Raw genomic sequence first — 18,187 nt, forward strand, 5'->3', positions numbered from 1 at the left:
CACACTCCATTTTAAGACAATTGTCTTGAAAGTGTATTTTCACATTGTATAAATACACACACACACACACACACATATATATATATATATATATATATATATATATATATATATATATATATATATATATATATATATATATATATATTTATATTATTAGTTATTAAGTAGCGAACACAAATAATTTTTGTAAAGTATGAATTTTTTCCTCATTTGCCTATCAATTTTATGCTCTCCAAATTTACCTTCTTCCCCATTTGCCAGTATATTTTCTCTCTCTCTCTCTCTCTCTCTCTCTCTCTCTCTCTCTCTCTCTCAACATCCGACTACTGACCAAGTACTTAAATCAGTGCCCAAGACATCAGAGAAGAATATCTTTCCAGAAAACGGGAGCATGCCCTTTGTGTCTTACTCCGGGAACGATCCCGAGGCCACTCTTACAGGAGAGAGAGAGAGAGAGAGAGAGAGAGAGAGAGAGAGAGAGAGAAAGAGAGAGAGAGCTACTAGATGTTTTCTCCCGTTGAGGCTAATGGGAGCAGAGCCTCGCAGCGAAAAAGCTATAAGCGTCTGGTGCTTGAAAAAAAATCCTAGAAATCGTTGAAAAATGGAATTGAAAGCTGCGTGTTTGTGGATGAAATGCACTTCCGCCCTCACGTATTCCCAGGTGGAAAATGGTCAGATTGAGAGCCTGTGAATTCCAGTGGGAATCCAATTCCAATGGGAATTCAATTCCTGTGGGAATCAAATTCCAGTGGTAATCCAATTCCAGTGGGAATCAAATTCCAGTGGGAACCAATCCCAATGGTAATCAAATTCTAGTGGGAAGTCAATTCAAATGTGAATACAATTCCGTGGGAATCCAATTCCAGTGGTAATTCAATTCCAGAGGGAATCCAACTCCCATGGAATTTAATTCCAGTGGAAATCCAATTCCCGTGTGAATTCAATTTCAGTGGGTGTACAATTCCCGTGGGAATGTAATTCAGGTGGGAATCTGTTATGAGCAGGAATTCAATCTGATTCAGAATCTGCTATACGAGGTAATTTAATTCAAACTGGAATCTATGCGAAGTGGGAATTCAGTTAGAATGGGAATCTGGCATAAACTGGAATCCTTTAGAATAAGAATCTGGAATCCTTTAGAAAGGGAATCCAGTACAAGTGGGAATTCAATCTGATTCAGAATCTGTCGTGAGCAGGAATTTATTTCAAATTGAAATCTATAGTAAGTGGGAATTCAGTCTCATGCAGAATCTTTTATTAGATTTAAATGGGAACCTATTATAAGTGGGAATCCAGTTGGGATGGGGATCTACTGAGTGAGAACTGAATTAGAATGGGAATCTAATTTGATTAATAGTTCAGTCTGAATCAGAAGCCTTTATGAGTGGGAATTAAATTTAAGTGGGAATCTACTATGATTGGGAATCTACTATGTGAGTAAGAACTGAATTAGAATTGGAATTTATCTTGAGAAGGAATTCGTTAGATGGGAATCTAATATGAGTGGGAATTCAATATGAAAGAAGCCTTTACGAGTGGGAATCTATTTTAAGTTGGAATTCAATTGGGAATTCAATCCGACTGGCAAGCTATTATGAAAGGGAATTCAATTCAAAAGGACTTTAGCATGAGTGGGAATTCTACTGGGATTTCCATCTGAGTGGGAATTCAGTTGGAATTGGTTTCTCATTTGAGTGGGAATTCATGGGAATGCCACGATCCAGTACGAAATACAGACAGATGGAAATTCAGATTGGAAAAGTATTCAGCTCGGAGAGAGAGAGAGAGAGAGAGAGAGAGAGAGAGAGAGAGAGAGAGAGAGAGAGAGAGAGAGAGAGAGAGAGAGAGAGAGAGCAGTAATTGTATATGTCTGGTACAGGCAAGAGACAAGAGAATTCTATATGTATGCTAAACATTTTCCTTTTTCATGTGGCTCTCTCTCTCTCTCTCTCTCTCTCTCTCTCTCTCTCTCTCTCTGAGAAAGAACGTATCGAAGACGTACGCTTTTACTTCTAACAACTAGACCCCACACCCTCTCCCCGGTGGCCCCACCCCGGGTCAAAGTGGTCAGAAGACTTTACTCCCACGAGGGCTACCAATTGCACCACTTTTTTTCCTTACTGTGGGGGTGGGGGCTACTGTGGAGCAGAATGGGGGTGTGGGGGAGAACCAAAGAGGCGAGAAAGAGGTTGTCCAAAGGAAATGAGAATGGCGAAGATGGGAATGTGGGAAGAGTCAAGGGGAAGATATACATTGTGGGGGTGAATTTGGGAAGATGAGACTGTGGGAACGATTCTGTGGGAAGTGGAAAATATTATGAGGAAAATTTCAGGACGATTGGAAATAATAAAACGAACTGTGGGAAGAATTCAGAGGTGTGTTGAATTATTAGTAGAAGAATTTGACAAATGTGGGAAATCTGTGGGAAAGAATTCATGAAGTCAAAGTTCAAGAGAAGTGGGTAAGTGTGGGGAAGGACCAAGGGAGGTAGGAAAGTGGAAGAATGATGAAAATAACATTCATAAGGATTATTATTCATGTCAGATTTGAAAGCAATCAGGAATTTAGTCTTCAAGTTATATAAACTCTTACATATTTTAGCTGTCTATATAAGAAAACTATTATTGTCTGTCCGTCAGCGATTTTTCTCTCCGCCCTCAGATCTTAAAAACTACTGAGGAGGCTAGAGGGCTGCAAATTGGTATGTCGATCATCCACCCTTCAATCATCAAACATACCAAATTGCAGCCCTCTAGCCTCACTCACTATTTTTATTTTATTTAAGGTTAACGTTAGCTACTACGATCTTACGTCTGGCACCGCATATTTTACTTGTTTATTTATGGGAATAAATATCAAATTAGCAACTTCTGATGAGGATTTTTTTTTATCAACCAAGGAAAATTTTATTAGATATTGAGAGGAATCCAGACAGATTTCAGTATTATTGTTTTACGTTGCAGTTCTGTCAAAAAGATGCTGAAAGATTTCAACGGAATTTTGTGGGTGGCTGTCCTCTGGGTCAAAGAGCAGCCGATTCAATTTTGAGCTAAATCCAAAAGTAAAGTAAGGATATATTTTATTTTAAAAACTTCCTTGAAGAAGTATTCAGTCGTGCGGCACTTTCTGGCTACTTTAATAACTGTACTCAACCTGATCCTGTCTTCCTGTTAATCATTTCATTCCTGTCTGTGAAGTGAAAGGTTTATGATTGGCCTATTTACAACTAAGTCCAGGATATTTCAAACTTACTGAAGCAAATTTTTAAATAAGCAATCTTTTTAACTGAAGCATATTTTCAAATGAAGCATTTTATTAAATGATGCATCTTATAAAATGAAGCAATCTTTTTCAGAGAAGAACCTTTTTAAATAAAACGTTTTTTTAAATGAAGCGTATTTTTAAATGAAGCCTCTTTTTAACCGAAGCAACCTCTTTAAGTGAAGCATGATTTTACATGAAGCATCTTTTTAAAGTAGCATCTTTTTGAATGAAGCATCTTTGTAACCGAGACAACCTATTTAAATGAAGCATCTTTTTTAAGAAGCGTCTATTTAAATGAAGTGTGCTTTACTGAGGCAATCTTTTTAACTGAAGCATCTCTTTAAACGAGGCATCTTTTTAACTGAAGCATATTTTTAACCGAAGCATATTTTTAACCGAACCAATCATTTTAAATGAAGCATCTTATTAACTGAGGCAATCATTTTAACTGAAGCATATTTTTAAATGAGGCATCTTTTTAACTGAAGCAATCATATTAACTGAAGCATATTTTTAAATGATGCATCTTATTAAAAGAAGCAATCATTTTAACTGAAGCATCTTATCAAGTGAAGCATCTTATTAAACGAAGAAATCATTTTAACTGAAGCATCTTATTAACTGAAGAATATTTTTAAATGAAGCAACTTTTTTAAATGAAGCATCTTTTTACCGAAGCATTTATTTTCTATTGTCAACAGAATTTTCATTATAATGTTGGTAAATCTGTACATCTCTCTCTCTCTCTCTCTCTCTCTCTTTCTCTCTCTCTCTCTCCCTCCTCCCTCTTAACAAGGGAAGCAAAGGGGGCAGCTATAAGGGCTACGAGGGCCCTAAGAACAAATGACGATCGGCTGGGAGTACTAATGTCGCCTAATGAAGTTACCAAGATCCACCGGGAACTACACAGGAAATTTTAGGCGCACCTCGAAGGAACGAATTCTGTTGGCCTTGCTTTGGGGCCGTGTGTGTGTGTGTGTGTGTGTGTGTGTGTGTGTGTGTGTGTGTGTGTGTGTTTTGGGTAACTCGAGGGAGGCGAATAATGGAATTTTACGATGGGTAAAGAGTTTCACTATGCAATCAACACTCACGTCTGGTGATTTTGCTCACAAAAATACACCCAAATCCAATTCTCAGGTCAACTGGGGCATACTTATTCATCAGGTCACTCAGGCGGTGAGCTGATAAAGAGAGAGAGAGAGAGAGAGAGAGAGAGAGAGAGAGAGAGAGAGAGAGAGAGAGAGAGAGAGAGAGAGAGCTTTCAAACCCTACTCGAGAAAAAAAAAACCCAGGCGGAAACTTGGTTAATCTTCCTCTCCCTAACTACTTCTTAATTACCTTTCTTTTCTTTCTCCTTTGTTTCTACGGTGTCTGCAGTTCCAATCCGGCCAGATTAAGGCGCCCTCTCTCTCTCTCTCTCTCTCTCTCTCTCTCTCTCTCTCTCTCTCTCTCTCTCTCTCTCCTCTGAAACTTTTTTGCACATCCTTCTGTAGATGTGTCCCATTACTCTCAGTCCTCTCTCTCTCCCACCAGACTCTCTTTTACTCTTAACCACCGTGTCTCTCAACTGGAACGATTCCAAACGCCGTGAAATTCCAGAAGGCCCATTCCGGTGTTCCTATGGGAGTTTATTAGCTCATAAAGACGTTGTCGAAGAATACCAAGCTTCTCTCTCTCTCTCTCTCTCTCTCTCTCTCTCTCTCTCTCTCTCTCTCTCTCTCTCTCTCTCTCTCATGAAACATCTACACACAAAATTATGTTTCTAAATCTCATCGTAAATAGTCATATGAATTTAAAACTCTTTCAAAAAGTGACTTCGCTACGTAGAAAAATCTTACCAAGATTCTCTCTCTCTCTCTCTCTCTCTCTCTCTCTCTCTCTCTCTCTCTCTCCCTCCGTAAACCCCTGGGTGATTTAGGAGCCTCAAATAACAAACAGCTATAAAAAGGATGGGCCATATTTCACGTGAAATAAGGAAAGGAAAAGTAGGAACAATTAGAAATAATTCCGGAATTGGAATATTAATGGTGGAAATTGGTAAAATATGGATTGCTATTAATAATAATAATAATAATAATAATAATAATAATAATAATAATAATAATAATAATAATAATAATAATAATAATAATAATAATAATAAAGTAAATAGGATGCACATAACTGTATATGTGTAATATATAAACACACATGTCTGTATATATATATATATATATATATATATATATATATATATATATATATATATATATATATATATATATTTACCTTCACAGCTAGTCTTTTCTCTTTAAGAGAGAAATATATACATTCATTTTCACAATTAGCCTTTTAACTTCAATAGGAAAAAGCCTAATTGTTTGTATTGGCATAATGGATGACATGAAAACTTCCCAGGATGAGTTGGCTAACCCAATGCCCATCACCGAACTAGCTACGACCCACAACAGCTAACTAATCACCATTTGCCCAATGCTTAATATGGGTACAATTCATTCTTTATGATTAGGAGGGCAGTGCCGTCAGTGTACCTTATGTGGTGCACTGTATGCATTACTCAAGGGTCTTCACAGCGTCTCTTCATTAGCCCCCTACCTGTAACCTCTATATCATTCCTTTTATTGTACCTCCGGTCATATTCTCTTTCTTCCATCTGACTTTCCACTCTCCTAACTGCTGCTTCATAGTGCAACTGCTTTGAGGTTTTCCTCCTGTTACACCTTTCAGACCTTCTTACAGTCAATTTCCGTTTTGGAGCTGAATGACCTTGTAGGTCCCAGTGCTTGTTCTTAGGCCTAAATTCTATACGCTACTCCATAATTTCCCCCAACTGACCTTTTTCATTCAAGAGATTCGACGTCGAAAGTGACAAGACCATCTTCTTTCTCAGAGACCGAAACCCAGAGAGGTTTCCGTCCCAGAGGCCGTCTCCCTGGGAGGGATCAACGCTCCGGCATCTTCGCAGCTGGAAATTCTGGAAGAAGCCGGTGACTCTGTCAGTCCAGCTACCTGTTGTTGTAATGCTGGAGTTGCTGGCACTCAGGTCCTCATCAAGGGAAGAGGAGGACCTCCTGCTTAGTGGGGCTGCTGGAGGATGTCTGCCTGAAGGTGCCATCACACCACCAGAGCAACTGGCTCCTAGGGCGGTGTCCAAGGATGCCGCTCTTACTTTCTCAATGGTGGACCCTGACAAGTGAACGACGACGGCGATTAAAATAAGTAAAGAAGGTTGTGCCACTCCCAAAGGACTCTTCGTTCAAAGTACTTTGCCTTGGGAGCGAGTTCGACGAGGGTCTCGGCACAGGGAGATTCTTCGGGTCGCCCTTCCGGAAGCGGCTTCGAAATCGCCCCAGGGTAGAAGTCCCTTTGTCCTCGACGAGACGCTGCATACTCTGACATCTCGCAGGACTCTGGCTTAGCGTCCTTCGAAGGTTTTTGTAGGACCTGTCGACACTCATGGCTGGTTATAGAAGCTGTTACTATTGCAACAGGCAGAAGGGATACCTTGAGGGTAAAATGATCTTCCATGAAAGTCACAGAAAAAAAGTCACGGGAAAAAGTCACATTAATTCAAGATGGCTAGTAATAAAGTCATAGGAAAAGAGTAACCTAACCTAACCTAACTTAACTAAACCTAACTTAACCCCTAACCTAACCTAACCCAACTTAATCTAGCCTAACCCAACCTAACCTAACTTAACTAAACCTAACTTAACCCCTAACCTAACCTAACCCAACTTAATCTATCCTAACCCAACCTAATCTAACTTAACTAAACCTAACTTAACCCCTAACCTAACCTAACTAACTTAACCTAACCTAACCCAACCTAACCTAAGCGAATGATTACTGGCCACCACAAATCAATGTGACTTTTTTCCTAGCCAAAATTGTGACTTTTTTTCTGTGACTTTTTTCCCGTGACTTCGTTACCAGCCACCTAAATGACCACCTGGCAAACGAACGCGGACAAAACCTTTAACACACACAGAACTTCACAAGTGATCACTTAAGCTCAGCAAAACTCAGTGCCTACTGTTACTGTCACCACAATAATCGTTTTGCTCCACCAGACTTCACAGTATCAGTCTACTTCCTCTCTGGCCTTGATAAAACGCATCCTAGAAGAAAAAGCCTGCCATGCAACAGACGCCCTTAAGTCCCAACGCTTAAGGTTCATAACTGAAGGCTCCTCTGTGATCAGGGCACTGGCACATTATTCTGGATATAAGTTTTCTTGAATTAAAATAGATTTCTAAATGTCACAGTGCGCGACGTTTCCTTCTATTTAAGAGAGAGAAACATGAGCAATGGGATATAGATACACACACTCACATACAGAGAGAGAGAGAGAGAGAGAGAGAGAGAGAGAGAGAGAGAGAGAGAGAGAGAGAGAGAGAATCTGTTTGTCAAGACGAATGGTGGAAAGAGGGCGGGAAATATTTCGTGAATTATGCTGGAATTCTCATAAAAGATGTCCAAATAACTTCTTTTCCGAAGGCCTCTTGCTACCACTGCTTCTTTTTCTGCTGCTTTCTCTGTCTGTCTGTCTGTCTATCTCTCGGAAATTGGAATCGTTCTCATGACAATATCGATTCTCTCTCTCTCTCTCTCTCTCTCTCTCTCTCTCTCTCTCTCTCTCTCTCTCTCTCTCTTATTGCAAGTGATGGCCCCCATGAAGTAATGGATCATCTCATCAGGTTGAAATAATTCTACACGTATGATACATTCTCTCTCTCTCTCTCTCTCTCTCTCTCTCTCTCTCTCTCTCTCTCTCTCTCTCAATTTTTATAATTTGTCCCTCTCTGTCAATATATTTCAAACCCTTTAAATGCCATCTCTCATTATCTATCCGTTAATCGGAAACGCTGTAAAAATCTTTCAAATCTTCAGCACCAGTAAACCATCTCTCTCTCTCTCTCTCTCTCTCTCTCTCTCTCTCTCTCTCTCTCACACACACATATATATATATATACATATATATACGTGTATAACTGAATCACGAAAATATGGAACGTGATGAATATATAAAAATGACAAAATCCACGAAAGGAAAGAGAAACAAAGGATTACTGCAAGGCCTTTCGACTTCTCGTCCTTTACTGAGCTAAGTAAAGGACAAGAAGTCGAAAGGCCTTGCAGTACTCCATTGTTTCTCTTTCCTTCGTGGATTTTGTCTTTTTTATATGAATATATATATATATGTATATATATATTTTTTTATATATATATCACTTGCTATTTTTCCCACGGTATGAAAACATTTACCAAATTTGAATGCAACTGTACTGATCATCTTATAAGCAACACAATCTTCTGCAAACTTCGAGTCACGAACAAATCATCTGCATATGAACTGATATTAAATAAACAATTAAATAAACAATTTTACTTTAATTTTATCCCCCCCCCCTTCTCCTTAACAACCAGACCCCTACAAAGCATACCCCCTTGGCCCGGTGGTGGAGAAGGGGGGGGTCTGTGATCCCCGCCCCCTACATCCCCAAAATACATCAATAATGAAAAATCTCCATTTCCCCCACTAACAGAACTGGCAAGAAAGTTTCTTCTCTGACAAATGGCCCTGGAAATAGAATGACAATAGAATTTCCGCTGGAATAATTTCCCAGAACAATATTTTCATGGATGGATGGTTCCTATAGGGGGGAATGGACGGGGCGGGGAGTGGGGGAGGTCTATGAATTTCCATAGAAAAGGAGGGATGTGCAACATACATCGTCCGGGAATGTCTTAAGAGTCATATGACATGGTAGAACGCATTAGAATATCTATGGCATATCGGAATGCTCAATTATAGAATTCTTAGGATATTGTCGAATGCTTTTTAATTTCCATATCGTGGTGGAAAGTCTTCAATATTCTATAACATTGTAGAATATCTTCATGTTGTTGTTACTCCTATGACATGGCAGAATATCTTGCAGTTCCTATGACACATTTGAATGTACCCCAATACCTATGACATGGCAGAATGTCATCTAATTCTTATAACATACAGGCACGCTTTCCAGTTCAAATAAAACGGGTACATATTGCATTTGGGGAAATGTCTTAGAACTCTCATGAAATAGGGTACATATGACATAATGAAATGTCTTAATATATTCACACACACACACAAAATATGATACACAAATTCACAAATTTCACAATCCACACAATGAGAAACGCAGCTGCAATTGGGTCTGCCCAATCTCTGGACCCTCTGCTTCAAAACACTTGACAACCATTTCCCTTCTATCCTCCGATCGATTTCTGCTTAACCTAACCTCCCTTACCTAGAATTGTATACAAATATGATATATGGACAGTGGAACAGCCCCCTTACTGAGGATGTCGTGCATTTGGAACCTTCTTCTTCAGAAGTTCAGGCGAAGATGCATTGCATTGCAACCCTAATACTATTCTTCTTGCATTTTGATACGTTTTTATCTGTTTATCTGTTTATTAATTTATTTTTTTCTTTTTTAATGAGTGGGATCTCTTCTTTCTGTATTTATTTACTTCCTCTTACTTCTTCCTGATGAAAACCTTAATATTCTTTGGAAGCTTCAATTTCAGGTCAGTGGTCCCTTTGGTGGGCTTGTTCCATATGAATAGGTTCATCTACTGAATAATAATAATAATAATAATAATAATAATAATAATAATAATAATAATAATAATAATAATAATAATAATACTGTATATATATATATATATATATATATATATATATATATATATACACACATATATATATTTATATGAGAAATGTGGCACACAAAAGTGGTGTGGATGGAAAATGGGCAGTCAAGAGTGTGTGGTATACATAAACAACGAAACACAAACAAATGTGACACAAAAAAAATGCGCCAAATAAAAAATGAAAGAGGCATAAATTAATGGACATAAAAATGAGGTGTACTGTTATTATTATTATTATTATTATTATTATTATTATTATTATTATTATTATTATTATTATTGAATATTATTGCTGCTTCAGCTGCATTTATTTTGTAGAAGACTTTTTCTATTTTCCTTATTGCGGACTTCTCTTCAGTGAAGAGAAGTCCGCAATAAGGAAAATAGAACAAGTCTTCTACAAAATAAATGCAGCTGAAGCAGCAATAATATTCAATAGAACCTGTTTAAAAGAGGATCTGCTGCCAAATTATATTATTATTACTATTATTATTATTATTATTATTATTATTATTATTATTATTATTATTATTATTATTATTATTATTATTATTATTCAGCAGGTGAACCCTATTCATATGGAACAAGCCCACCAAAGGGGCCACTGACTTGAAATTCAAGAAGCTTCTAAAGAATAATAGTGTTCATTAGGAAGAAGTAAGAGGAAGTAAAGGGAAATACAGAAAGATTAAGAGATCCCACTTATTAAAAAAAGAAAAAATACGGAACTCCCTCACTTCTCATGTGTCTCCACGGTCTATGAGTATGACAAATGGTCATCACTGATGTCATTATACCATTATATTTATAACATTATATATTGTTAATAATGTTTATACCACTTTTATAACTTCAAAAAAAAAAGGGTGTTATATTATTTACAAAGAGAGAGAGAGAGAGAGAGAGAGAGAGAGAAACCCTTTCATCTGTTATTTCTCTCCAACCATAACAATCGACTGACCACCTGGTACATCATTTAACGATTTTAGGGACTAGGTCCAAGTCAATTTTTCCTCGCTCTCGATCGAACCAAATTAATTCTTCCCTGGGCGATAGAAAAAATAAATTTTTCGCTTCCATTGAACAATGTCCTATCGGCGAAATCAGAAATAAAAATAAAAAGAAAACTTTTATAAACATCAGACTGAATGATGAGAAAAAAAATAACAATCATCACTATTAGTAAAAACTTACAAAAAATTGGAACAACAAAAGCAAAATCATTATTGCGAAAACAACAGAAATAAAATCATAACTCTAAGAAAAACAATACCAGTTTATAAAAAAACCATACAACTTAAACAAGTAAAAAATGCGCAATCGAGCTTTCTGTACAGCGCATAATGCTATATGAAAGTCTCAACCACGGCTCATGAGACTCATAGCCGCGGCCCATGGAACTTTCACCCACGGTTCGCTGGTGGCCTGTGTTGTTGGTGCCTATAGTGGTGCCAGATGCATGATCATGGCTAATTTTAACCTTAAATGAAATAAAAACTACTGAGGAGGCTAGAGGGCTGCAATTTGGTATGTTTGATGATTGGAGGGTGGATGATCAACAAACCAATTTGCAGCCCTCTAGCCTCAGCAGTTTTTAAGATCTGAGGGCGGACAGAAAAGTGCGGACAGACAAATAAATAGCCATCTCTATAATAGTTCTCTTTTATACAAAACTAGAAATCGGGATTGCAAAAACAAAATCATTATTGCGAAAATAAGAATCAATTGTCATAAAAATAAAATCATAAAGAAAAAATATTTTATAAAAAAACGTATATAGAACTTAAAAAATATTATGCAGTTCTTATGTTCTATGAGCCATTTATGTTTTCTCTTCCAAAATAAGGACACTATTAACCCATTTCCAGAGATTTACTTATCATTCACCTCTGACAAACATGAACTCATTAGATTAGTCACCCAGATATTCATTCCGTTTTCTTTTACAAACAGCAGGAAACTGCTATTTTCTTTACAAACGCATCACAAATAATAACAATAAACATTAACATGAGCATACTAAACTTTAAAAGATTATCAGTTTCACGTAATCCTGCTGACAGACAAAATAATTATATACACAAATATTTGTTTAAATTAACTTAACAAAAACGAATGGACATTTAAATGAATGTCAATATATACAGCAGAAAATTAATATATGTATATATATATAATATATATTATATATATGTATATATACATTGTGTGTATATATGTTATATATATTAATGTATATATACACACATATATAAATATTGAATTTTTTCAAATCATCCACTTTCAACTTTTTGTCCTCACCTAATATCTATATTTTTCTTAGCTTTTGTTTTATATATAAATATATATTATATGAGGAGAGAGAGAGAGAGAGAGAGAGAGAGAGAGAGAGAGAGAGAGAGAGAGAGAGAAAAACTTCAGAAACCTATAAAAAAACACACTTTCCAACATCCCGAAATGAAAGAGTCACCGAAAAGAAAACGAGAGAGAGAGAGAGAGAAAAGAAAAGAGAGAGAGAAACGATCATTTGAAACCTCCTGCACAACTCTCAATAGAAGTTTCCATCCATTGGGGGAGAAAAATAAAATGTTATAAAAAAACACACATTATCCAACATCCCGAAATGAAATGTTTACAAATATATTTTCCATATAAGTCACCGAAAAGAAAACGTTCTTTTTATCACATCACCGGATTCATAAATGACTTGGAAAAGAAGAAGAAAAATATATTTTCAAAAGAGAAAGAAAAAACGATCGTGAATTGAAACATATTCATCACTCCCATTTCTTTGGGAGTCTCAATATGTATCGTCTTCCCATCTTCAAACTAAGGGGGATGAAAATATTCCCAGATTCCATGGCTAACCAAAGTTTGTCCCTTGATGGGTAAGAATATTTTTATGCAGGCAAATACAAACACCTAGTTCGATTTGTGGGAAGACGATATCCACTTCTCCTCTGTTCGCGTATGTATGCATGTATAATAGTTCATATCATTATACATATATGTATATATATGTAAATGTTTACATATATAATATATATATATATACATATAATGTATCCTTTATATATATATAAATATACAAACAGAAAAATAATACAAACAACATCTACAAACAAATCCTTCCACACTTCCACCTCTTTGTCTCACAAACAAAACAAACAAAGTCGAACCCTGCAAAGCACAAACAAAGCGATGCAAAAGATAACAGTCATTCCAGGTCCTCTCCATTCCAGGGAATAAAACTGCAATCTGACGGGACACGAGACCCGAATTAGGAGGGACAGAGAGCCACATAATTTTCTATGAAGAATTGCCCCATTACACAGAGCAGTCAGCCGAAATGATTGTACAAGTCGCGGGAGATGAAAGCACTTGGAGTTTTGTTCAGAGAAGCTGTGAAAACAGGTTTGGTGGTTATCAGGTATGTGTGTGTAAACACACAAAGGGGTAACAGAGAGAGAGAGAGAGAGAGAGAGAGAGAGAGAGAGAGAGAGAGAGAGAGAGAGAGAGAGAGAGAGAAGAGAGAAATATTCCTCTGAAAATTATACAAAATAGCTTTATATTCAGAGAGAGACGAGAGAGAGAGAGAGAGAGAGAGAGAGAGAGAGAGAGAGAGAGAGAGAGAGAGAGATATTAACGAGAGAGAGAGAGAGAGAAGAGAGAGAGAGAGAGAGAGAGAGAGAGAGATTTCCCAGAGAAAGATATACAGAATAGTTTTATATTGACGGAGAGAGAGAGAGAGAGAGAGAGAGAGAGAGAGAGAGAGAGAGAGAGAACTTCACAGAGAGAGAAAGAGAAAAATAAAAACCTAGAAATGAAAGTGAAATATATTTTCCATATCAGTCACCGAAAAGAAAACGTCCCCCGGGCCTAATGACTTGGAAAAGATGAAGAAGAAAAAGAAAAAGAAAAAGAAAAAACGTTTGTGAATTGAAACATTACAATTTCTTTGAGGAGTCTCAATAGAGAGAGAGAGAGATGAGAGAGAGAGAAAGAGAGAGAAGAATATTTAGAGGCTAGAGAGAGAGATTTATAATAGTTCATCAATAAAAATATATATGTAAATTTTACAGATATAATATATATATATATACATATAATGTATCCTATATATAATAGAGAGAGAGAAACAGAAAAATAATACAAACAACATTTCCTTCAGATAAATCTCTTTGATACAAACAAAACAAACAAAGTCGAACCTGAATTCAAACAAAGTGATGAAAGATTGGTTAAAACTGCAATCTGACATTTTAGAGGGACAGGAGCCAATAATTTTCTATGGGAATGCCCCATTATCCAGCAGTCAGCCGAAATAAAGACAAGAAGATTCAGCTTGAGTTTTGAAAAAGCTGTGAAAACAGGTTTGGTGGTTATCAGCTGTGAGGAAACACACAAATGAGAGAGAGAGAGAGAGAGAGAGAGAGAGAGAGAGAGAGAGAGAGAGAGAGAGAGAGAAACTTCTCTAAGAAATTATACAAATATTCACTAAGTACAAACACCTAATCCCCATATAAAAATCTGACCCTCCAACCCCTCCTCCAAATGTACAGCATCTTCCCTTAACGAGAGATCTGAAAAGGTGGAACAAGAAAACGCTCTCACAAAAATATAAGCCTTATCAAAATCGAAAATAAAAGAGGACGCCCAATTCTCATTCAAATATCTCTCTCTCTCTTAACGAGAGAGAGAGAGAGAGAGAGAGAGAGAGAGAGAGAGAGAGAGAGAGAGAGAGAGAGAGAGAGAGAGAGAATCTCTCTCTCTCTCTTTTCTACATAATTTCTGTGTATCTTTCTCTGGGAAATCTCTCTCTTCTCTCTCTCTAATATACAAAATTTCTTCTCTACAACTTTCTACATAATTCTGTAACTTTCTAAGTACAAACACTCTCCCTCATATAAAATCTGACCCTCCAACCCCCTCCCTCCAACCTCCCTTTTTCTCATCTGAAAAGGTGGAACAAGAAAACAACTCTCACAAGAAGCTCAAAATCGTTTCTATATAATTCTGTATATCTTTCTCTGGGAAAACTCTCTCTCTCTCTCTCTATATATATATATATATATATATTTCTATATATATATATATATATATATATATATATATATATATATATATATATATATTTATACTATATATATATATATATACTGTATATACATACACACACACACACACACACCTACTACAATTACATAAACAGCCTCTAGAACTGAGAGCAAACTGGAGAGGTTACCGTGACCGGAAACCCAGCATCCGGCCAGAGAGAGAGAGAGAGAGAGAGAGATAACAGTATGTGTTACAGAGTTCTTTAATTTAACAGCTCAAGGTGTCCCCGTGACCCCGATCTACTGATTTATCAATCTCAAGGAGTATGTGGTTATGTTTAAAACAATTAAATTGTATAGGGTACGACTAATATCGATAATGATATAGCGTGTATTACTAATACGAAAATGGGATAGTAATTGCACCAGAAATAATAATAATAATAATAATAATAATAATAATAATAATAATAATAATAATAATAATAATAATAATAATAATAATAATGGCAGAGAATTATGCTGATAATAATTATAATAGCATGACAAAGTTCTTTTTACAAAGAATCATTGGGTATAATTCTTTAAAGAACTTTAGACTGAAAATTCAACACACACACACACAATATAATAATAATAATAATAATAATAATAATAATAATAATAATAATAATAATAATAATAATAAAAGCAGAAAGTATAGCAATAATCCTAACACTATGAAGTTGTTTTTTAAGAGAATCACTGGGTATTCTTTCAAGAGCTGTAGATTGAAAATACCACACACACACACACACACACACACACACACACTACAACAACTACAATTGCATCAACAACTACAAAAATGACTGTTGTCTCGACAACACCAAGTGTCACGCCAATCCACCTCTAATTTCACGTCGTCGACTCCATCTCGCCACCAGCATCTTACGAAGATGTCGGAAAATGGATTTCACGGTTCCCAAGCTATCGTATTCAGGCAACGGTACCAGAGCAATGGTACCCAGTCAAGTAATGGTAGGCAGACAACGGTATCGACTAGTTACCACAGATGGAAGCGTCTCACTTTGATGTATTTTAAGGTCCTCGACCCAAATGGACACTATTCGTCCTGTACGTTACTTTTTAGTTTTCTGTAAAAGAGAACTATTATAGAGATGGCTATTTGTCTGTCCGTCCGCACTTTTTCTGTATGTCCTCAGATCTTCAAAACTGCTGAGGCTAGAGGGCTGCAAATTGGTATGTTGATCATCTACCCACCAGTCATCAAACATACCAAATTGCAGCCCTCTAGCCTCAGTGGTTTTTATTTTACTGAAGGTTAAAGGTTAGCAATGATCGCACGTCTGGCACCGCTATAGGTGCCAATAACATAGGCCACCACTAGGCCGTGGCTGAGAGTTTCAAGGGTTGTGACTGAGAGTTTCATACAGCATTATATGCTGTACAGAAAACTCGATTGCGCCGAAGAAACTTCACCGCATTTTTTACTTGTTTTTCTTTCTATATCAACACAAGGAAGAATTCTCCATAATTACAGTAATCTCCCTCCCTAGTTACTAGAAAGAGAATAATCTCTCTCCATAGTTAGTGAAGAAGAAATAGCCTAATCTCTTTTTCAGAATTTCTGAAGATAGAATACTGATCTCTCTCTCTCTCTCTCTCTCTCTCTCTCTCTCTCTCTCTCTCTCTCTCTCTCTCTTTTCTTTAGGCTACCTACGAAAAAAAATCTCTCTTCCATTAGTCACTGAAGAGACAGTTCCCTATTTATTCCTTCCCTAGCTATTGTCTCTTAGTTACCCCGCCCCCTCAAAAATGCTACCTTTCTCCCTAATTACTGAAGAGATAACATTGTTTTTCCAGAGTTACTGATAAAACAAGACCCTACTTTCTCTTTCCCTAATCCCTGAAGAGAGAATGCTGTGTCTTTCCCTAGTTGGTGGAGAGACAATGTCTGTAACGTCTCTATTTACTGAGCAGAAACATATTTCCCATAGTTACTGATAAAACAAGACCCTATTTCTCTTTCCCTAATCTCTGAAGAGAGACTCTTTCCCTAATTAGTGGACTGACAATACTCTGTAACTTCCCTATTTACTGAGTAGAACATATTTTCCATAGTTAGTGATAAGACGACCGGCACCCCAACACCCCCCTCTATCTCTCTCCCTAGTTACTGAAGAGGTAATACTTGTTAAACATCAAAGAAGTAATAAGCTAAAGGTTTAGCTTTATGGAAGACGTCATTATAGGTTACACAAGCTGAAGATTAAGCTTTAGGCAGAGGGGCAAGCTGCTAAAAGCTTCAAAGCGATCGTGGTCCTGTCAGCGAGCCTCCAGTAAGTTCTGCGAATACTGAAAGATTCTTGCAAGCTTAAAGATAAGCCCAAAGGTGGCGTCCGTCACGGGAGAAGCTTCAATCAAGCTGAGAGGCTGAGCTTTAAGAGAGAGAGAGAGAGAGAGAGAGAGAGAGAGAGAGTGCAAACGGATTTTTTTACGAGTTCCAATAAAGCAGATGCTTTGGGGAGAGAAAGATGTCCCCTTTTACGAGCTTGTTTGTCTGGCAAAAGACGTGTTTATGTTGTTCGTCCGTCTCGCCTTCTTCTTTATCCTGAGCGATAGGAAAGGCTGTTTGTTTGGACGCCTCGCAAGCAACAGGGAAGGGGGCGTGAATGGGAGACAGGGGAGAAGGGGCGGGGAGAGCCTGGGTGCTTGTGGACGCGCGTTATGTTATGATAGCAAGATTGCAATGTGTCTTTCTCCCTCCCTCTTTAACTCTTGAAAGCACATCTAAATGGAAAGGAGAATACGTGAACTAATTATGTATAATATTTACAAATTTACAAGCGTGTATCGTTTCAATATTATTATTATTATTATTATTATTATTATTATTATTATTATTATTATTATTATTATTATTATTATTACCAAAAATGTGCTCACACCCCACTAACTTTTTGCGAAGCTCCCACAATCTAGAATTTGCTCTTGACAGAGAGAGAGAGAGAAGAGAGAGAGAGAGAGAAATGCGTCAAGGTTGGTGGACAGAGTCCAGAGGCCTAGGCCAGGCCTCTCCCGTTTCACTCCAAACCACACAGGCAAGGGCCTGTGTTACCATCACACTGATTTAACCATAAACTTGCACCATA

The 18,187-nt window shown here is 37.1% G+C and overlaps 1 protein-coding gene across 7 annotated transcripts in view; it reads right to left on the bottom strand.

Moving 5' to 3' along the window:
* Window positions 1–18,187, bottom strand: part of LOC136856436 (disabled homolog 2-interacting protein-like) — a 439,969-nt gene that overhangs the window by 235,542 nt on the left and 186,240 nt on the right. The window lies entirely within an intron of this gene.

Source organism: Macrobrachium rosenbergii, chromosome 35 (assembly GCF_040412425.1).
Source record: "Macrobrachium rosenbergii isolate ZJJX-2024 chromosome 35, ASM4041242v1, whole genome shotgun sequence".
In the NCBI taxonomy this organism is placed as follows: Eukaryota; Metazoa; Arthropoda; class Malacostraca; order Decapoda; family Palaemonidae; genus Macrobrachium; species Macrobrachium rosenbergii.